The sequence below is a fragment of the Phyllostomus discolor genome, chromosome 6 (assembly GCF_004126475.2).
Source record: "Phyllostomus discolor isolate MPI-MPIP mPhyDis1 chromosome 6, mPhyDis1.pri.v3, whole genome shotgun sequence".
Classification (NCBI taxonomy): Eukaryota; Metazoa; Chordata; class Mammalia; order Chiroptera; family Phyllostomidae; genus Phyllostomus; species Phyllostomus discolor.
Window position 1 is genome coordinate 124,121,131 of NC_040908.2, and position 23,595 is coordinate 124,144,725.

At 39.4% G+C, this 23,595-nt stretch overlaps 3 pseudogenes; 1 reads left to right on the forward strand and 2 right to left on the reverse strand.

Annotated features, from left to right (window-relative positions):
- On the reverse strand, positions 1–930 carry LOC114498912 (annotated as a pseudogene).
- An 11,417-nt stretch (positions 931–12,347) lies between these two features.
- LOC114498913 lies at positions 12,348–13,222 on the forward strand (annotated as a pseudogene).
- A 5,883-nt stretch (positions 13,223–19,105) lies between these two features.
- On the reverse strand, positions 19,106–20,781 carry LOC114498914 (annotated as a pseudogene).
- Positions 20,782–23,595: the final 2,814 nt, after the last annotated feature.

The following is a 23,595-nucleotide window of genomic DNA, read 5'->3' on the forward strand; positions in this document are numbered from 1 at the left end:
TCACTGAGAACCCTTAGGAAAGAACAGAAGAATGACATTGTCTTAGATCTGCTTGGCCTTTACTCTATAGGTAATAGGGTTGAAGGCAGGTGGGATGATTACATAGAGGTTGGCAAACCTACTGTGAAAGGTATGAAAGACATTATGCCCAAAGCAACATGCAAGCAGGGAGAAAAATGCTGGTATATAGAGCATGTGGATGACACAGACCACAGGGCTAAAGGCCTTCTTTTGGGAAACTCAGGAAGGGTGTCCAAAGGCAGCACAGAGGATGAGAGTGTGGGAGACAGCAATTAGGATCACATCTAGAATTACTGTCATGATGGGAACACAAAACTCATATCACATACTGATGGAAGTATAGCACAGGCAAGCAGGGCAACAGCTATGAGTTCACAGTGTATATAAGGGACGATATGTGTCCTACAGAAGGGTAGATGATCTACAAAGAAAACAAAAAGAACAACACAGAAACTTCTGAGGGAAATTCCCATAACAATTTTGACAATATCATTGAGTGGTGTATCTCAAGGGTAAGCAAACGGCCACACAGCAAATGTCATGACCAGCATAATAGCTGAGTCAAAGCCATACCTGTAGTGCAGAAAGCATAGTTGCATGAGACAGCCAGGAAAACTGACTTTCTGGAGAGCAAGCCAGAAGATGCTAGTGTTTTAGGGATACATGCTGTAGTCAATATGAGGTCAGTAATGACCAGCATGGAAAGGAAAAAGAACACACATGTGTGCGTGGAGACTACACTCCCACAGCAATGAGGTAGAGAAGGATAACATTGTCCACATTGGCCACAAGGTAGATGAAACAGGAGATGCTGCCTGTCTAGACATGGTACTGCTCCAGTCCAGGGATTCCCAAAAGGGCAAAGCAGTCTGTGTTATGGATACTCAGATAGTAAATGGCTATTAACATCTGATAAATAGCTTCTGTATCTTAAAAAGAAATTGCATGTAATGAACATGAGAAAATTGCAGGGTAATTCTTCCTCTCCCCTCTCCTTAGGTCCAGCTCTTCTCTTTCCTATCTGCCAAGAAACTCCCATTGCTATTATGAGCAATGCATATCTTGCTGATCTCTTAGGAAAGATTTCCCAGACCCAATACTCCTGGTACTAATCATTCAGCCACTCTGGAGTCTTCTTCAAACTATATAAAATGCTATTCCCACTTTAATGACTGAGTAAAGTTTAAGTTGTTGCTGCATATATGTAAGTATAGATAAAAAACAATCTAACCACATATAGAGATAGAAACTATGAAAAATGAGGCACAGTTGGGAAAATATGGAGATAATAATTACAGACTTATACTGTGTGCCAGGCTCTTATAAAACGTAATTTATTTAGAACAGTCTTCTAAGATATTTATTTTTATATTTGTCTTTTTTTTTACAGAAACTGAAACTCTGAAATATGGTCTTACCTCAGATCTTGTATTTAGTAACTGGCAGAGCCAAAATCATTAAATCCCACAGCCAACACTCTTTAATGAGACAAACCTGTGATTGTTTCAGCACACTGTGACCTACCAGGAACTGAGAAAAGTCAGAGGATATAGAGAAGGGTATAAGGCAGGGGTGTCAAACTCATTTTCACCAGGAGACACATCAGCCTCATGGTTGCCTTCACAGGGCCAAATGTAATTTTTGGACTGTATAAATGTAACTACTCCTTAACTAGGGACAAGGAGCTCAGCACTGCCGCTGTGTAGAAACAAGGTGCCCGGCCAGATAAAACACGGTGGAGAACCAGATTTGGCCCTCAGGCCTTGTGTTTGCCACCTGTGGTATAAGGGAAAACATAACGCTGGAATTTGTCCAGCACACCAAGCCTACCTTAGTTGCAGTTACTTTCCTGATATCCCTGACACTATAGGGCCTTGGGGTTGTGGATCTGAATGTTCTCTGCGTCTGTGATATGTGACGACTCACCATGGAAGGTGACAGAAAAAATGTACAGCTCAACCTCCAGCCCACACTTAGGATTTAATGAGGAAATTGCTACAAATATGTTTTTGATCAATATAGAGGTGACCCCTAGTGGAAGAAATATAGAATTTATATATTCTAAATTCCAGGTCATGACAAAAGCAAATAAACACATTGTTGCCTGTGTCCATGGGCTATGCATATATGTCCTTTTGTTACTGAACAGCACTTGGGGTTCTGCTGCCCATTGCTTTCCTCTAGGCAAAAATTCTAGAGGCAAAGGTTTGGTGATAACGGAAATGAGTCTTTATTCAAAAGCAATTACTTAAACCTATCAAGCCACAACTTTAATCACTTAAACCTATCAATTAAGGCTAAACTCTAACAACTGAGTTCTCCTATCTTATCCCTGTTAGTTTTGTTTCTATATGGTTATTTTACAAACTAAAAACAACATAATATACAAAAAAACTATACAATTTTGGAAGAATGGCAGGCTTCTGCCTCAGATCCTATTCCCTCCTGAACACCCAAGAACAAACCTGCCACCCTCTGCCAGGCAATCCTGGTCCTAGGCTGTGCTCGGCGGACCTTCCTGTAGGGTAAATGAAATCAGTCAGGTTCCCTCACCCAGATGCCTGGGCAATTAAGATAAACAGTATTCCCATAGCCTTGGGAATGAGCCTACATGTGCAGAATCATGCTTTGTTATATAATATCTTGGCACCCTGCTGGCTTTGTGTGGATTTAGTATATACGGGAGTTGGGACTTTCTGTGGTTAGACTTGTGGCTTGTGGCATGCATAGATCACCCTACCCTAGAATAAAAGCATGTCAGGCATTCCCCATGGCTCCATGAACTTTCTTTTGTTTGCCCAAATCCTGAGTGAACCTGTTCAGCCTAGAACAGTCACAACACACTTCCCATGCAAAGCACCATTTGTTGAGAAATGAAGGCAGCTGCAGCACAGTTATCCAGGCATCCTCCAGGAAGAAGAGCCTAAGAGCAAACCTGAGAGTCTGAGAGAGAACCAGTTCAGAAGCCAGGACACTCTCTCTGAGGCAGAGAGCCATTTATTTCCATTGGCACTGGAGGCATTCAGCTTCTCAGCCAATCCCATCCTAGACTGCCCACAATTGCCTCAGCAAACTCCTCCTATGGCCCCTCCCTACTCCCCGGTGATCTGAGTTATCTTACCCAGATCTCTCTGAGTCACTTTGGCTAATCTCTTCCAGTCCCCCTCACCACCACCCCTCTGAGATTTGTCAGTCTGTCGCAGGTATCCATGCTTCTGGTTTTATTTAGTTTGTCAGTTTACTTTGTTCATTAGATTCCACATATAAGTGAGATCATATGGTATTTTTCTTTCTCTCACTGTCCTATTTTGCTTAGCACGATAATCTTCAGGTCCATCCATGCTATTGCAAAGGGTAAGAGTCCATTCTTTTTTACAGCCACATAGTATTCCACTGAGTAAATGTACCACAGCTTTTTAATCCACTCATCTACTAATGGGCACTTGGGCTCTTTCCAGATCTTGGCTATTGTAACTAATGCTGCTATCAACATAGGGGTGCATATATTTTTTGTGATTAGTGTTTTGGGATTCTTAGGATATATTCTCAGAAGTGGGATCTCTGAAATGGCAGTTTTGTTACAGGGTGCAGCCAAGAGGGGGGCCCAAATAGGCATTTGAAATGCAGTCCAGAACTTAAGGTGTCCAGGAGATTTTAAGATTTCTCCATCCCCCACCCCAGGGTGGGGGTTGGGGGAAGGGACAAATGGAGCAGGGCCATTGAGAGCTGTTTTGCATAGCAACAGCCCTGCACCTAAGCTCTGGCGTGGTCATTTAACATATCTATAGCCTTTGACTGGTTGCATAGATATGTTAAGTAGCTGTGATCAGCTCTAAGCCAGGGGAATGGAAGTAACTTTCCCACCCAGAAGTAACTTCCCTACCCACATGCAACTGGTGGGGGGGTCCCCTGAGTTACAGCGCCTGTGTGGGAGCTCAGAGAGGACTGGCTCCAGGACATGGGGCCACGCCTGCCCAGACTCATGATGGCAGCCCAGTAAAGCTGGAAGGTTACGAGTTCTGGCATGTGAAGCCGAGTGTGGGAGGAGTCGGAAACGAGGCTGCAGAGGAAGATTGGCCACGGGGATTTAAAAACCCAGATTTGGCGTCCATAGGGAGGAGAACCATGCAGCTTTAGAAGAGAGCCATGCACTGCCCTGAGGAGGAGAACCATGTGCAGCCCTGAGAGGAGGAGAGCCATGCACAGCCATTGGGGGAGAACCACGCGGACTTGACGGAGTGGAGACTCCTGCAGCCCTGAGAGAGGGAGAACCACGCGGCAGCCCTGGAGAAGAGAACCACGTGGCCTGGCAGAGTGGGGACCCCCACAGCTTTAGAAGGGGGAACCACCACCTGGTTTTAGCAGAGATCCCGGCGACTCAGCCGAGGGTGCCGGGAAACCAGGGAGGTCTCCCAGTCGAGATGGAGTACTAACAAAGAACCAGAGGACTACCTAAGCCATGGACTTCTATTTCCTTTCCTGAGATACGGTACTCTGGACTGGGCAAAGGGGGAAGGAAGGAAGGACTGTGTCTGTTTGTGGGTGTTTTAAGGGACTTTGGGATTTTGATAAAGACATTAGATCACTACTTTAAGTTAGTATAGCATTAAATAAACATTTCCTTTCCTTTTCACGAGTCTCTGGCATTGAGAGACGTCTTTCCTCTGGCGGCGGACATAACAGACCCCGGGGGCCTTCTTTCAATAATAGTATATCGTCCCAGGCCCCCCTTGTTGTGTTCTGTAACACTAAGGAGGTCTAGACCAGCTAGGAGTTCCTGGAGAGTCTTGTGTTTGTAAATGATAAGATTTTAGCTTGGCCTAGAAATATGCCAAGGGCATTGATAAGAGCCTAAAAGTATTCATGCTTGTTGATGGTGAAGAAGGAGATAATATAACTAGACTCAGAGGAATGCAGAAATCACATATCTGAAAAAAATGAAACATGAGATAAAAGTAATGTCAGTCTTGAGAAAGAAGTACCAAAATATTAGGCAAGATTACTCAACTAATTATCTTACTAACAACTGAACTAACATCCATAAAGACAAATATGGGTCTAAATCGAGGGTTTAAATCACTATAATTTTGACGTGGAAAGTAATATAAAATTACATAATCAGCCATGTATATACAAATGAGCTGATATGAAAAACACTACTAGAGAAGTGTGCATGTTGATGGGAAATCAAATGATGGCAGCAGATAATGGGTTGTCCAGAAATTCCAACTTGAAAACATGAGGGCTGACCTGAAAGCTGAAGAAGATGAAGGAAATGGGAAAGAGGAGAAAAATGCATTCTGTTAAAAAAATGCACCATCTTGTCTGAGTTTGAAAATACCAGTATGTTTGGTGTGGAAAAAAACTGTTAGGCTATTGGTATCACATGAGTCTGCAGTGACCATGATATATGGCAGGTCCCCAGTTATGTAACATTTAGGGACCCCTCTTCAAAAGCAAAAATATTATCAAGCGTGGGCTGTGGAATACTAGATGTATTCAGTGTGCAATTGGGAAGATAGGTTGGATGCATGCACAGTAGCCCAGTGGACAGGTGATGATAGCTTTCAGGACAAGGAGATGAAGGAAATGAACAGCAGGTAAGGAGAGTGAGACATGCCATGAGGTAAAAGGAAAAGATTGGCATTTAGATTAGTTACATGAGAACAAATTGTTAACACCAGGCCTGGGCTCCTTCTTCCTATAAATGTAATATTGGTTTACTTTTCTCTTAGTACATTTTTTAATTTAATTTAATTTTTTTTGAGAAACCTACAACAGCAAACATAGCCACAAGTAGAAAGTTCATTTGGACTAGAAGGACTTTACACACACCTCAAATGCTAGTTAATAAACTTGAAACCCACTTTTATATAAGGGGATGGTAACTTTGATAACCAAGTATGCCACTTTTGGTCAACAAATTTGTAAAATAAAACTTCAACAAAGAATTAGAGTCAGAGGAAATCCCAAAATGTTGGTTCATGACCTCAGGAGTTCCCTGGGTAAAATTCAAAACTGGCCCCTGTACAAGGGGGGCAAGGAGAGATTAAAGAAAAAGACAGACCACTCTAGACTGATAAGTGGCAGGTTTAGTAAACAAAGGATCTTACATACAAGACTTGTCTTGGGTGGCTGCAAGCAAATAGATCTCTGTACCCACCTGCCAGCACCTTAAAATTTTTAATAGAGGTTTCAACAGGATCCAGTTTTGTATGCCATCCAGGTGGTGTCAACAACACAGTGCTTTTTTAAGGCTGTGTTCTTGAAAAATGGCTCCATCTGTGGAAACGGTGGGTGGAATGTGTACTCCAAAAACAAGAAAGAGGGTCAGGAGCCTTAGATTGCCCAGGCCCACCTAGTGGGTCAACTGGTGATCACATGCTCTCAATGACTTCCTCCCATAAAGATGTCCACGGAACATGAGTGAAGGGGTAATATCACCACCTAGGGATTAGGGAAAATCTTGAGGAATTGGTTAACTTAATAAGTCTTGGGGATACATAAGGGTTAGAGAAAGACACAGAAATCACATTTCAGGTAAAAATATATTAGCATGTACAAAGTCTGAGAGGTCTGAGAGGATATGATATGTTGCAGGGAATGTGTGTTGCTTAGTAGACCCAAGTACATTTAATTAAGTGCTAAGGTGGGCAGACAACTGATCATTCATTCATGTATTTTCACATTCAATCATTTGATACAGATACACTGAATAGCTGTTAGAAGCAAGGCACTGGCTAAACATCAGAACACAGTGAATAACAAAAGAGATAGAATTCCTCTCATCATACACTATTCATTCTGTTGTGAAAGATATATATTATTCAGATAATCAGCAAATAATGTGTATAAAAATAATCACTACCTTTGATAGCTGTTATGGAAAACTACAGTGTGTCAAGAAAGTAAATAACAAAGCTATCTGAGTCAGGCCTGGGGAGATGGGAAAAGATTCTTTAAGGAAGATGTTTGAAAGACAAGGTTAATTTTAACAAAAAGCTAACATAACAGGTAATATTTATTGGACTCTTGCTGCGTGCCAATTACAAGGCCAAACTCTTTAAAAACATTATCAGATTTGGCCCTTAATCCTTCCCAGTGAGGTAGATCCCCTTATTATTTCCATATTACAGGTGAGAAAAATGACAGGTAGAAAAATTATTTAAATTATTCAGCTGTTACAGATAATGGCTAGTTTGGTATGAAAGATCCAGAATTAATAGGTGGACTAAAAAATGATCTCAAAGTACTGAAGATGAGAGCTGGCATGGACCCAAAAATGTTTCATAAGAAAGACCATAGGGATGGCTTCCCTAAGTACTTCTAAATGGGAGCCATTGTTGACAATCCAGCTGACTTTTACCATTCACAAATTCCCAAGAAACAAAGAAAAAAAACTATTGTGGAAGAACTGCTGGCTGACTGAGTTCAGAAGATATAACAAAAGAAAGTACTCAGAGACCATGGCTGAAAAACTAGCAAGTGCAGCAGGAAAAAAAAATTGAAAGATGAAATTTCGCAATTAATATTCACCAAGCAAACCACAGTATTTTACATGTCCCCTTTTTATTTATTTACTAAAGATGTTTTTGTTAACTAACACCATTACAAAAAATTAACATAGACTGGCCTTATTTATTTACAGGAATCTCTGTTTGGAAAAAGTTGATTTGAGAGAGAATTGATCATGTTCCTCTTGGACTAAAAGCAGGTGTATCTATAAAAGACCCAGACATTCTTAGGAAAAAAGGAAAAGAGCCCTAACAAATTTAATTGGCATTTTTGTAAAATTTTCAATGTTTGGTTATTTAAAGAAAAATGAATTAAACTACATTCAGAAAGTATAAAACATAAAAATTAATTGTTTGGCTGTTAAGTAGAGAATTTTCTAACTTAGGTAGTCTGGCTCCTAAAACCCTACTTCTATTTTACTTTATGGTATCTTATTTCTAGTAGGCTAAAGGAAAGAGGAGAACATTCCAGGCACAGACAAAAGTATGTGAAAATATCCTTAAGGAAAATGAAAGAAGATATGAATATAAACTCCTTAGAAGCAGGTATTTTGTTTATCATTTGTGGTCCATATATTTAAAAAAATAAATGTATGAAAAGTAATGGGCAATAAAAGGGTTTTTTTAGTATGTAAATTGCCTATTTAAGGAATTATCTTGAAAGATTATATTGAGTTAACAGCATGTTCCCTGCCCCAGTTTGTCATTCATTTCTTTACACCTTCATCCTACCACCACGTGTTGAGGCAATCTGCAGGCCAACATAGAAGAGGTGATTAAGGGCATTGTGCTTGAGGCGAAACACTGGCTGCAATTTACCAACTCCACCAGTCCTCACCTGTGCGTGTGTACATGGAGACCTGACCTAGACCCTAAGCTTGAGGATTGATTGTGATGTATGTAAGGCACTTTGTACATTGTTAGGAAAATTACATAAGTCAGTTATTTTAAATGTTATCTTACTCTAATTACTGTGTAACATGCTGCTGACTGTAACATGGATGCTGATATGGTAAGGCAATGTTTTACTGTCCTTCAGGAGATCACTGATTAGTGAGGAAACACACACATGGAAGTAGGCAATTTCAGTAGAGAGTGACAAGAAACAGGGAAAAAAAAACCACAGGGAGCTCTTAGGAGAAAGAGCAAGATGGTTAAGAATTTAATATTGGAGCTGTGTTTTGTTTTTAATTTTATTGTTGATGCTATTACAGGTGTCCCCATTTTCTACCCCCTTTGCCCACCTCCACCCAGCCCTTGCCCCACCCTTCCCTCTGGCGGTCACCACACCTTGTCTGTGGGCCATGCATATATGTTCTTTGGCTACTCCCTTCACTTTCCTTCATCCAGTCACCCTCTCCTACCTCCCCTCTGAGAGCTGTCAGTCTGTTCAGTGTATCCATGCCTCTGTTTCTATTTTGTTCATTGGTTTATTTTTTTTTTCATTAGATTCCACATATAAGTGACATCATATGGTATTTGTCTTTCTCTCACTGGCTTATTTCTCTTAGCGTAGAATAATACGAGTTTTTAAGACAAACTATGCCAATACAAAGATGCTAGGCAGAGAGAACATTATTTCAAATGAGAAGAAGCAAATGAGAACACAGTGAGCGTTGATGAACTGTGAGCACCTTGTTATAGGCACTCCCTGGAAGTGGATGAGGCTGAGAAGAAAGAGGGAGATTAGAAGGATTTGGGGAGGTGAGCAGGAACTTGTTCCTTGTGCTTTGGAATTTGGGTCTTATTCTAAAGTCTAAGGGATGAAGGAGTCTGATAGAAAATTTCATTTGGGAGTAAGACAGCATAAAATTGACATATTGCAAAGAATATTCTGGCGGTCATATGGACTTACTACTGGAATGAAGTGAGATGCACTTGGAGCAAATCTTCAGAGACAGCAAAAATAGTTTGAAATAGTTGAACTATCTCTGTAGTCCAGGTAGACTTGTGGAGCTGTGGATGCTGAATTAAATAATGCTCCCTCCAGATCTGGGAATACTGTAAAGCAAGGCTAATGAGATGCCTAGGATGAAAGTTTAAAGGAGCATTGACTCTCTGGATCTTAAGTGAGGCTTTAAATTTTGTGCCCTAATGCCTCTATGCAGCTTACTACCCAGTACACAAACAATCAGGGTGTTATTGGCAATGCAGCAGAAAAGGAATTAAGTATTTTCTTGACTCATTTGTCCCTGTCTGCTGTTTCGCTGGAGGCAGGACCGGGCACCAAGTCCCAGAGGTCACTCCCCTGGGACTTTCCAGGAGCAACAAATGTTACTGGGCTCATTCTGTGCAGTGGGGAGTTTGCCTTCTGCAATTGAGGGAATGATTACAGGTGAGTGACTTATGTTGCACAAATGGCAAGTGCAACACTTCAGGGAACTTAGACTCTAGACAAGTAGCAGTTACTGTAACCACATAGACTGCAATGGGCATTCCTATGTCTGAGGACTGACCTCAGGAGGTAAAAGAGGTCAAGAGCTAAAATGTACTGTTTTGAATACCCTTCTCCATGCTTCTCATTCTCTGGACCCACATTTCACCCCTGTTCTCCCAGCATAATTCTTCCCTACTTCTGGGCTCAGCTTTCTTGTGGTCTTCCCCAGGAATAATTTCCACTCCTCTACCTTGCTTTATGAGCCTTCCTTGGTGATATTTTACAGCTGTGATAATTTCATTTCTACTTTTCATTCACTGAAACACATATGAGGAGATTGCCAGCAGCCTGGGGCCCCTGGATGAAACAGGCTTTAAAGAAGGTCTATTTCAAGAGACCCTCTAACATTTTAACTCTAAGTAGAACTCCAGATCTGAAATGTGCCTGGGTGGATAGTCTGGGGAAAGGGAGTTCTTGATAAGTTAGGGAAGTTAGGGATGCTGTGGGTGCTTCTCAAATTCTATCTCTATGATTGGCTAAATCCTGACTTTCACTTTCTAGTTACCCATGAAGTCTGGGCTCACACATACAACATTTTTTATTTTAAAAGCTTGAGACACCATATCAAAGATGTTATTGTTTTCCAGCAAGTTAATGTTTGTAAGTGGAGAAATTGCCCTAGTTTTTAACATTAAGTAACATTAGGAAGATATCTTAATATAAAGTAAAGACAAGTATATATTGTTCCATACACATTGCTGCTCTTTAGTAAATGTAACTCCCTTTTCTTTGTTATGCTAACAGTCAATACCAGAGTTCTCAAAGGACGGGAGTTAATCCAACAGAAAATTAGAGTACTGTGGGTTAGAGGAAATATTGGGTAAATTTCTTTAAGGTTTGAATATATGAATTTCCATATTTTAGGACTATAAGACACAGCAGACCATAAGATGCACCTAGGTTTTAGAGGAGGAAAATGGGAAAAAAAATTTTGAAGCAAAAAATGTGGTAAAATATTTAATAACCTGTGACACTGCTCCTCCGCCGCCACCCGCACCCCGCCGCCCCACTAGCCCACAGCAAGCCAGGTAAGCTACATTTGGACTGTAAGATGCATCCCCATTTTGCTCCCAAATTTGGGGGGTGCATCTTATACTCTGAAAAATTATATATATACATTTTTGTAATAATCTGGGTAAACTTCAGTACAGAATCTCATGCTGAATTTCAGAGAAAGCACTCATCAAATGCTATAACTGCAGCTCCACTCATTCTCAAGTATTATTGTCCCTAACTGTAGTGATAGTACTTTATAATTCAATAAAACCTTCCACTACAGAAGCTTCAAAAACATCTGTACTCAATGGATAATCATTTGTTAAACAGGCAAACAGAAAACACCTGTATTGACACCTTTGTTCATATAGATTACAACCGTAGGGGCAGGATTTTTATTTAATAGGCTTTGAACTCCTTTTTCTCATTGTGCACATGTTGATATCTCTGTTCACACAGAAGGTGATTAGTAGATGCTTAAGTAATAGATATACCAATAGTTGATTAGGCAACCATGAAAAATAGGGTGGGAAAATTACTAGAATTGGAGCGAGATCCACATTTGGCATTGTGCCTGAGTTTTCACAGATGAGATATTGGTAGCAGGTTGCAGTGAGGTTTGTGTGAGATTTGGATGAAAGTACCTTGTAAATGGTAAGATATTGGGAGTTAGTATTATTTATTATTACTTACATTACTATTGTTCACTTTTCACTCAAAAAAAAATCTCTGAAGCATTTCTATTTATGACCTATATAGATATTTAAGTTTAGCAAACTCAATGCATCAGTTTTTTTTAATATATTAAATGCCTAAGGATAAAAGAATAGCAACAAAAAAGAAAAAAGAACAATTTAAAAATAGTTAATTAGATAAATGTGTGTGCTAGATAACAAAGCTGTTGTTTAGTTCAATAAGAAAAAAAACTTTGTGTTTTTATTATTACATTCTTTATAAAAAGGCTTAAAATGCTTAGTCAGAGAGTAAAATTAATTATTACAGATTTTTAAAATTTATGGACCATCATGTTAAGTTTATATCAATTGTGTAAGAAAATAGTGCCTGCTGCAGGATTTTCCCTGGGAGCATCTTCTAAAATTTCTTTGATCCCACTTTGAATCTCTAGAATCTTTCTCTGCAAAAACAGATTACTGCACACATGTAGGACCATAATTAAAACCTCTGAGTAGGTGGAAATTCATTAACTGAGATTTTCTATAGCAGATGTGAGCCTACTGAGAGTTAGTAAGTATATATATCCTAGTTGATTATGACAGACTCACTCTCTAACTCCTTCTCCTTATAGGTTAAGTGATGAAAATTTAACTTCACACCATAATTAAGGCATGTCAGCTCCCAACTATTCCACTGTCAATTATATGTTTGCCCTCATTGGCATCCCTGACCTGAGAGACCTACACATGTTGATCTCCATCCACTTCTGCCTGATGTACCTGGTGGCTGTGGCAGGAAACACTACCCTGATCTGTGTGGTGGCAGTGAAGCACAGTCTTCATGAACTCATGTACTTCTTCCTCTCCTTGCTGTTTTTTTGGGATCTGATTCTATCCTCACCCACAGTACCCAAAGCCCTGAGCATCTTCTGGTTCGATGATGTGGACATCTCCTTTGGTGGTTGTGTAACCCAGCTCTTCTTTATGCATTTTGCCTTTGTAGTGGAGTCAGGCATTCTTTTGGCCATGGCTTTTGACTGCTAAGTGGCCATCTGCTACCCACCGAAGTATACCACCATTGTTGACCATGATGTCATTGGAAAAATTGGGGGTGCTGTAGTGATCAGGAGTTTTGCAACTGTTTTCCCCATTGTCTTTTTTAGGAAACACCTACCTTTCTGCAGGACAAACACCATTGTTCACACATTCTATAAACACAAGGGCTGGCAAAGCTGGCTTGTGCTGATATCACCATCAATATTTGGTATGGAATCCCTGTGCCATTACTCTGTGTTATGCTAGATGTGGTGACAATAGTCAACTCCTATGGGCTCATTCTATGGGCAGTCTTCAAGCTGCCATCCCATGATGCTTGGATGAAAGCACTCCGCACCTGTGGTTCCCATGTCTGTGTCATCCTCATGTTCTACATTCCAGGGATTTTCACTGTCATCACTCAGCGCTTTCTCCAAAAAATCCCCAATCATGTACACATCCTGCTGGCCAATCTCTTTGTTCTTGTTCCCCCAGTGATGAACCCAATTATCAATGGAGTAAAGACCAAACAGACTCATGAATGAGTGGCTCTTGTGTTTTCTTCAAAAGGGAAGTATTGCTGAGGTTGACTGGATCACATTGTGGTTGTTTACAGGCAAGAAGGAAAAGTCCTATTAGAAAAGAAGAGGCATTTGCCACTTAGGATAGGCTGTATTTGCTATGAAATCAGTCTTTCTTTGTTAAATAGGGATGATCCAAATTGTATGAGACCTGTATTTCAGAGGTACTGTAAATAGGTTCTTGAAAATCAGTGTATTAATGAAATCCTATCTTTGCATGTCCATAGGGTTCTATTTTACATAATAACATCTCTATTTCTATCAAACAAAAAAAATGTATGAAATATAAGTACTTCTTTATCTACTACTTAAATTTTAGATCTCTAAGTACCCTCCTCAGCTATGATGAATACAAATTAGAAAGAGCGAACAGGAACATTGCATACAAACAGGGGAAACATGAGTCTCCTCCCACCCCCACTTGTAGCTCATTTTATTCACAAAAGACCTTAACAATATTGTAACATAAATGGGAATACTGAATTATACTAGATAATACCATCCACACAAATGAAATATTTACTGCTGTAAGTGTGGGGGGGGGGCTCCACCCACAGGGCCCCACCGGCTACCACAGATGAGAATAAGTCTACCAAGACATGATCTGTTTAGGGAGGAAAGGTGGCTGATCTCTCAAAGGAGAAGGGCCAAGCGCATTTTCCTCAATTGGGTTCATTTGCACAGGAATACAGATAAAGCTCATTAATCATTGTCAGGCAGTAAGGATCAAACCATAGGTAACAAAGAACTCTGAGGGCCTATTTTGAGTCACGGTCAGATAGCTAAAGAGCAATAAAACTTTTGAGGAACAAACTCACTTCTTGCTTACCCTTATTTAATTGAGAGCATTCTAAACAAAGCAGGTTTCACAGGATTTTAGATATTCTTTCTTAGGCTTCATTGCCCTGGGGAACCCACCTTTTCCAGCACAGGGCTGCACCACCCTCTGTCATTGTTTCAGGATTAAGTCAGTCAGGGGAAGTAAGGCAGCCAAGAGATTAGGAGACTTCCCACAGACAGAATGAGGACTCAGGCTTTGTCAAAGCTGAGGGGCAAGGGTCCATCACCCCCTTCTGTTGTAGCCCACCAAGTCCTTCCTTGGGGGCCTCCCACATGATCATGCCTGTCTTAGATCATTCCCCGCTTTGGGAATCGTAGCCACCATTGGCTAACTGACAAAGCATTGGGGGCCAGTTATGGATAAAGTAAAAGGAGCAGAAGCAGCACCCCTGCCAGGGAGGTAAGCTTTGTCTCCTTAGTGGCTTCTGGTCCAAAGGTTGCCCACTCAGCCTTAGCCATGGGGGGTTACAGCTTCTGAAATCAGGCAGGGTGGTTCCCCACATAAATGCATGATTTGGGGGGATTTAAAAAAAAGAACAAGATAATTAAATGTTTGGAAATAAAACTTGCCTTGGATGCTGGGTGTCCTATTCAACCTTCCTAATTTGCAGTTGAGCAACCCTCTTTTTAAACTTCTTAGTGTCTATCTCACAGGGTTGTTGTATGATGAGCCAATTAGAATGGATGCTAAAACACTTTAGACACTATAAAATTTTGTACAGATGTGTTGTGGCACTGTAACATTACCTGTAACTGTAGTTAAGGTTATTATGTTCCCTGGTATGAGCTTTTACCCTTTTTATGGCCAAAGGTTAAAAATAAAACAAAGGAAAAGCCCTGTCCTTTGTCTACAGCAAAGTCTCTTCTCCTTTCCTTTCCCACCAGAATTCATCTGCCTACAGTGAACCATCCTCCCACAGCTTTTCCCTATCTTATGTGCACCACCCACTTTAAACAGAAAATGACATTAGGCCACAATTCAGGCTTCTGCACTGCCCACATTCCAGATAGTATGGGCCAGCTCTGTCCTTCCATCCTTCAGAAGTCCCTACGTGAATTTCAAAGGAAATTTTACCTTGGTCCATAACCATAGAACTTTTTGCTTCCAACTTGTCTGCTCAGATTTCTGGCATATTATGGGATGTAGAGAAAATATTTTTGTGTTTTTTCTGAGTTGGACTTTCTGAATAAATTTTGTCAAAATCTTGGGATCCTGGGCTAAGACCAAGTCTTGGGAAATTAATTTATAACTATAGTTAGTGAGATAATTATAGATAGTGAGGGAATTCCAAAGAGATTAACCTAACTCCAGAAGTATAGAGACTGACTGGGTTTTAGAGATAAAGACAATTATCTTATCTTTTTCCCAAAGAGCATTATTTCCCATCAGTTTCCAAAGAACCTTTCTCAGAAGGGAAGATAGAGAGAGGAGAAATAGTCTCTCTGGATTTTATAGGCAGAAAAAAGTGTATTTTTCTTCATTTTTTGACTTTATATATATAGGACATTTGTATAGCCTTAGGGCTAAGGATTGGGTGTGGAGGCCCACACAATAATTATTTCCTTTTTATGTGAATAATGATAATCTGTCCCTGATCCAAAACACTCATGTGCATTCAGGACAAAATTGATAGTATTAATATTTAAGAACCAACATGTGATCTATACAAACTTCTAGTATAAATGGTCTCAACCCTGTAAGTTCTGGATGGTTGCAGTCCCTATGTCTACCCTTGTCTCTCCTTCCCATTCTATTACTTGTAGCCACATAAATCCACATACCTAAAGGAACCTATCTAAATCACAATAAAATAATGTGCCCCTCCCCGATCCCAACAATACTACCAAATTTAGAATGTAAAAGTGCATTGGGGAAAACATGACCAAGGGGGCATAAATTTGGAGGTCGGAAGCAAAGAGCCCAATAGTGGCTGAAGTTCAGGCTTTAAGTTAAAAAGTGAGGGCTAGGGCCACCCCAGGGCCTGTGAGTCGACTTCAAAAGGACTATAGACAATGGTGTACTGGTGAATGTACAATAACTGATTTTTAGGAGTTTGATTTGTAGATGAACTGATTCACAAAGTGTACATACTTTCACTGTGGCAAATTTTAAGTGACTTCCTGGCCAAATTTCTAAAACTTTAAGACCTGGCTCTCATGAGCCTGTATGGACAGTCTCCAGCACACTACTGATGGTAGCTCTTATTAGGCCCGACATAATGGGATTAAAATGAGCCCACAAACTGCAGCTTTCATTTAACTCAGAAAAGATGTGAAAGGGTGAGGTCACTGTGCTAGAGAAATCCTACCTTGGAGAAAGGTAAGAAAATGAGTTGATAAGAACAAAAACTTTGGATTGAGGCACACTTATTTACTATATGCTAATCATATGTAATTTGTATGACAATGAGCATAGTTTTAACTTCCTTATTTGGATAAAATTCACATAACATAAAATTTGCCATTTCAACCATTTTACAATGTGCACTTTAGTGCCTTTTAGTATGTTTACAAGGCTGTACAACTATCACCACTATCTAATTCCAGAACATTTTTTAGAAATAGAAATAATTCATATTTACTTTAATTTAATTGTATTTTAATTAATTTATTTTATTTTTATTGTTGACAGCATTATAGATGTCCCCCATTTCCCCCTCTCTGATCCCCTCCACCTAGCTCCCATCCCTCCCACCACCCAATCTCCACCACCACCATCCCTGCCTTCACTACACTGTTGTCTGTGTCCATGGGCTATGCATATGTGTTCTTTGGGAGATCTCTTCCACCCCAAAAACAAATCCCATACTCACTATGCAGTCACTCCTAATTTCACCTTCCCACAATCACCTGGAAAATGCTAATTAACTTTTTGTCAGTATGGATTTTCCTATTCTGAACTTTTAACACAAATGGAATTATACAATAAGTCAGCTTTTTGTGACTGGCTTTTTCACTTAGCATCATGTTCTCAAGGTTCATTCATGCTATATTGTATATCAGAACTTTATTCCTGTTTTAAGCCTGGAAATATATCATTGTTTAGACTTAACACATTTGCTTTATTCATTCATCAGTTGATACATATTGACACGAGCTATTTTTACCTTTTTGGCTATTATAAATAATGTTACTATAAATATTCCTTTGGATTTGAACACCTGTTTTCAATTCTCTTTTGTGTACACCTAGAAGTAGAATTGATAGGTCATTTCATAAACCTATAATAAACTTCTTGAGGAATCACCAAACTGTTTCCCACAGAGGCTGCATCATTTTATATTCCCACTAGTAACATATCAAAATCCCAATCTCTCCACATCCTCACCAATAAATGTAATTTTCTTTATTTAAAAACCAATTATAGCAATCTTAGTGGGTGTGAAGTAGAACAATAAAAAGGGATTGAAAAAAATTTCTTTATACTCATTTCTACTCAGGTTCAAGCTAAGTTTCAGATTCCAGAGGGAAAATAGTATGTGTGTGTGTTCAGAAGGAAAAGTGAACATAGTTTATTTGAAAAACCAAAAGAAATGCAGAGTGGCTTTTATATCAACAGCATGCAAAGGAAAGAGTGAGAGGGATGGAGAAAGAAGAGTCAGTGGATACCAAGCAGTAAATGGTCAGCACCAATCATACCATAAAAGGTTTTAAAGATAAGTTAGGATATTTGGGTTTTATTCTACGCAAAATGATTAACTGTTCAATGATTTTTAAGTAGAGGACTGACATGATCAAGTTGGAGTTTAGTAACAATAGCACTCTAGTTTTTGAGTAAAAAAATAATTGAGAGAGAGAAAAATTAAGGTAGAAAATCCCTCAGTGAGACTGGTGAAAAAAAAATCCAGGAGAGAGCAAAAGTGGTGATCATGTTTTAACGTAAAACATGAATAAATTTAAGGATATTCAGAAGATATAATCAGTAGCAAATTAAGTTTGAAATAATTAAAAATGAGTAAATAAGTAAAACAGGTTTTGACATGAGAAACTAATTGGCTTTCATACCATTTAGTAAGATAGAGAATTCAAGAGAATGTGTTGATCATAAAGTAAGGAAGAGAAAAAGATAATTTTTTTTGTTTCATGTTGATTTTGAAGTTTCAGAGGCATAGTCAAGAGAAGTTATCAAATAGAGAATTAACTATGTGGGACAGAAATAGAATTGGGAGTAGAGTTTTATGCTTTGGAATTTTTAGCATACTAATGGTTATTGAATTTATGAGCTGGCTGTTGCTAGTCATTTTTAACCTCACACAAGCTTCTGAATTGAGTATTAGATTTTTTTGTTTGTTCATTTTAAGAGAAAATTGAAATAGGATAAAAGGACCAAAAGAAGAGTAAACATTTTGTGCATTTATGTTTTTGATGGTAGAAAGTTAGGATACTTTCATCTGATGCTTATCATTTTCTTGGAACTTGAAAAATCTTACCTTTTTTCCTCTAATTCTACCACTGATTTTATCCTACAGAAATTAAGTCTTAAAACATATAGGCATTGGATTTATTATTGAAGGGTTTTCTGCTACTGATTTACATAAGAAATTCTACTGTCATGGTTTTTTAATTTTATTTTTCAATTACAGTTGGCATTCAATATTATTTTATATAAGTTTCAGGTGTACACCCTAGTGATTAGACAATTATATAATTTATAATGATGCCCCCTACTATTCTAATAACCATGTGACATGATGCACAGTTATTATGATATTATTAACTGTACTCCCTAGGCTTACTTTACATCTGCATGACTGTTTCATAACTACCAATTTGTACTTCTTAATCCCTTCATTTTTTTAAACCCAGTATCCCAACCCCCTTCCCATCTGGCAACCATCAGTTTGTTCTCTATGTCTGAGTCTGATCTGTTTTCTTTGTTCACTTATTTTGTTCTTTAAATTCCACATGTAAGTGAAATCATATGGTATTTGTTTTTCTTTAATAAATTATATTAAATCAATATAATTACTTGACTTTCCACAATCTCTCCATGTCCTCCTCCTCGGGTCACTGCATTCCTCTAGGAAAAAATAGAAGGATAAGTTTGTCTCTGACCTGCTTTGTATTTGTACCATAAATGATGGGATTGAGTGCAAGGGCGATTGACTTTTAGGGGTCAGCAAAGATTATGCGAAAGGTGCAAGAGATATTGTGACTGAAGCAATGTGTAAGGACCAAGACCGTGGCTCGTAAGTAGAATATGAGAATGACACCGACATGAGACCCACAAACACTGAGGTCTTACTGGCTGACATGTCTGAATGGAAGGTGGAAAACAGCATGAAGAATGAGAGTGTAGGAAATACCAGTGAGGATCAGGTCTGAGACAATAGTCATTACAAGCACGGCAAAGCCATCTCAGATATTGATGAAGACATTAGCACAAGAGAGCTGGGACATACCTATGTGCTCACAGTACATGCGAGGGATGATTATGTATCCTGCAGAAGGGCAAATGCTTCACCAGGAAAATAATAGGCAAAATGACATTAAAACTCTGCCCAACAATGCCCATCATGACCTTGACAATTGTTCTACGTGTCAAAACACTGCTGTACCTCAAGAGGGAGCAAATGGATACATAGTGATCAAATGCCATACCTAATAAGATGGCTGAGTCCAGAAAAAAGCTGAAGTGGAGAAAGAATAACTGGGTGAGGTAGCCAGGAAATGTGATGTCCTGAGCTTTTGACCATAATATGCCAAGACTTTTGTGCACACATGAGATGCACAATATGAGTTCTGCAGAGGCCAACCTTGAGAGGAAGAAAAACATGGGTTCTTGGAGGCTGTGGTCCATAGTGATGAGGTGGAGAAGGAGGCCATTACGTGCAAGGGCCCTAAGGAATTCTGATCTAGATATGGAACTACTCCAGCACTGAGACCCCAACTGAAATGAAGGAATCTGTATTAAAAGTTGTCAAATTCAACATGGCCATTATGTCGATTGTCATTCCATAAAGACAAAATACCATATTTGATTCCTGAGACTAATTATCCATAAGTTCCTTTTAAGTTTTTTCCATAAGTAGGATCTCTCCCTTCCTACCACCTAACACTAGAAAAAAAAAATGCAATCTATCTCTTCTCACAATCTCTACAGCATTTTCCAAAAGGTGCCAAGAAACCTCAATTATTCCCATCTGTAGGCATTACCTTACCATAACTGTATTATTACTATGTTGAGACCATGTTCCAACAGATCTATAACCGAGGAGCATATTGGTCTTTTGTTGTCAATTAAAATTCCAAATTGTCTTGTTTTCACCAAATAATTCAGTCTGAGATTTTTCAAGGATGTCAATATTAAATATCCTATCTGACAAAAGTCTCAAGAATATCTAACAGAGATATTCATTTAAAGAAATAACAGGGGCCATGCGTGAATTAACAAATCAGCATTTTTTTTTAATGCCAGCGTATCACTAGGACTCAGGTGAGTCAATATACTACTCCCCAGAATTTACCCCCAACCTCTTCAATATCTGGAAGACAATCCAGGTATTTTTAAGATACAAGAATAATTACAATTATTCTTCTGTCAACTCATCAACAATGTTCCTAGGTTCATTATCTTCTTCCAACCTGCCAACTTCCTGATCAGCTACCCTATTATGTCATCACATGGCTCTCACACTGTTGGGAATGACCCTGCTTGGTTTCAGGAACTGTAATCCCCCCATGGCTAAGGCTGAGTGAGCGACCTTCGGACCATAAGCCACTAAGGAGACCAAGCTTATCTCCATGGCAGGGGCGCTGCCTCTTCTCCTTTAACTTCACCCTGCCTGGCCCCCAAAGCCTGATCGGTTAGCCAATGACAGGTAAGGTTTCTCAAGGGAGGGATGACCTAAGACAGGCACCATCACAAGGACCCCTAGGGAAGGACTTGGGGACTACAGAAAAGGGGTGATGGACCCTCACCCTCCAGTTTGACATAGCTTGAGTCCTCATTCTGTCTGTGAGAAATCTCTTGGCTGCCTTACTTCCCCTGCCAGACTTAAGCCTGAAACAATGCTGATGGTGGGTGCAGCCTTGTGCTGGAAAAAGCGGATTCCCTAGGGTGATCAGGCCTAAGAAAGAATATGCAAAATCCTATGAAACCTGCTTTGTTTAGAATACTCTCAATGAAATGATAAGGGTCTGAGCAGGAAGTGAGTTTGTTCCTCAAAGATTTATGGCCTTCTAGCTATCTGACCCTGACTCAAAATAGACCCTCAGAGTTTTTTATTTGTATGTTATCTATTTGATCCTTACTGCCTGATAATGATTAATGAACTTTATGTATATACCCTGTATTCCTATGCAAATTGAATCCAACAAAAGTTTGTCCAGGCAAGGGTCAAGGTGCTCTCCTCTTGAGAGGGTGGCCGACATGCTCCAGAGGCTTGCTCTCCCCTTGAGAGAGAAGTCGCACCATCCCTTTTCCTCCACAGGACTCAGTAGTCCATGTGAATTTATTTCATTTCATCCATAATGCCATGGACACTGTGGGCTGGTGTCCATGTGACACACTGCTGGAACATTGTGAGCTGAGGATTAACAGCCAACTTTCTTCCTCCTTCATTCCCTATCTCTTATCTGTCAGCTATGTGATCCTTTTTATAAATCCCTATTTGATGTGCCTACTCCTTTTCTTTTCTACTTCCTCATCTACTCAAGTCATCTTAATCACTAGTTGAAACCATAGAAAAAGAATTTTGGTTCTTTCACACTGAAATAGAGGACAGACTGACAGTGACCAGAGGGGAGAGAAGAGGGAATTTCAGGGGACAATGGGTAAGGTTTACAGGAACAAATTTAAAGGACACATGGACAAAACTAGGGGGAGGGTGGTAATGGGAGGGAAGTGGGGAGGGTTGGGTGGGTGGGCTGGAATGGGAGTAAAAGGGAGAAACTGTACTTGAACAATGATTAAAATAAAAAAGATAGATAATAAATAAATAAATAAATAAATAAAATAAAAAATTTTTAAAAAAAGAATTTTGGTTCTTTCAATACATTACAAACCCTTTTCCTTCTGATGCTGCCACATTGCTCTCTTTAAAATATGAAATTATCAAGACATTTATGATTCATTTAAAAGCAGGTCATTGCACCTACTATGCCAACAGATTATTTTTATTTTCAGTTTTGCAGTCAATACTTTCCCTGTATAGAGTGGTTCTACCTATGTGAATGATTCTCACATTCTTCCCTAAAATGTATGCATAGAGGTCTCTCCATATTTCTTATCATTCCTACACCTCATTGCTTGTATTGTTGTCTTTTCTCAATATGTCTAAATTCCACTTAATCCTTACAAGTGCTGAAACCTCCTCTAGGAAACCTCCAATTTTGTTAAACTATGCAGTCTACTGCTCTGCTTGTGCAATCACAGTTTTAATCATGTTATCACACTATCAGATGGTTGTATTGAGTGTTGCATTACATTTTTTTACTTATTTTCCTGAATTTTCTCTCCTATATATGTGGCCAATCCTGTGTTCATGATTGAGTACTTATTCCTCTTGAGGAAAAAAAATCTGTCTTCACATGTTTCTTTCGGAGTGGAAGAAGGCAAGATTTTACATAGTCAACTATTAATACAGTCTCGATAGAATATTGATATTTCGAGTCTGTCATTATTTACTTATTTTTTTATAGTTTGCACATAAACCTTTCTACTGTGTCCCACTTGCATTGGAAAAAAACATACCATAGTTTTAGGACTATAAGACACATCAGACCATAAGACATACCTAGGTTTTAGAGGAAGAAAATAGGAAAAAAAATTTTGAAGTAAAAGTGTGGTAAAATATTTAATAACCTGTGACCCTGCTCCACTGCCACCCTCCCCCCCACAGTACGCCAGGTAAGCTACATTTGGACAATAAAACACACCCCCATTTCTCCCAAATTGGGGGGTGCATCTTATCCAAAAATACATTATATGTATATTTCCTTGGCTTAGTGACTCTTCCTCCATCTTCAAAGCTAATAATAGTAAGCTTAGTCTTTCTCACATCTCATTCTGACCTCTAAACTTTTTAGAAAATGTGACTTCATATTTCTCTCTGACTCTGAACTTTTCTCTCTCCCTCTTCTGCCTTTAAAGATCATCGTGACATTGAAATTCAGTATAATCCCCCTATTTTAAAGTCAGCTGATTATTAACCATAAATCTTCTTTGACATACGACGACATGCACAGTTTCCAGGGATTAGCTTGTGTGTATCTTTGAGGGGCCATTCATTAGTCTGCCTACCACAAGGTCTTTTTACACTGCCTGGTCTTTCTCATTCTGCCTCTCCAAGACCCTTTCCACCATTACCTTACCAGATAATACTCACTGGCAACTAATTCTGAGGTTGGCGGTTGGTTAGAAAGCCAGTAAGGGGCTTGAGGAGGATAGCTGCAGGATGAGAACAGAGGCACAAGAGGGAATGCAACACAGTTGGGGAGAACATATGAAAAGAAAGAAGAGAAGGGTGCCCAGATAAGAAAATGAGGAATGGGGA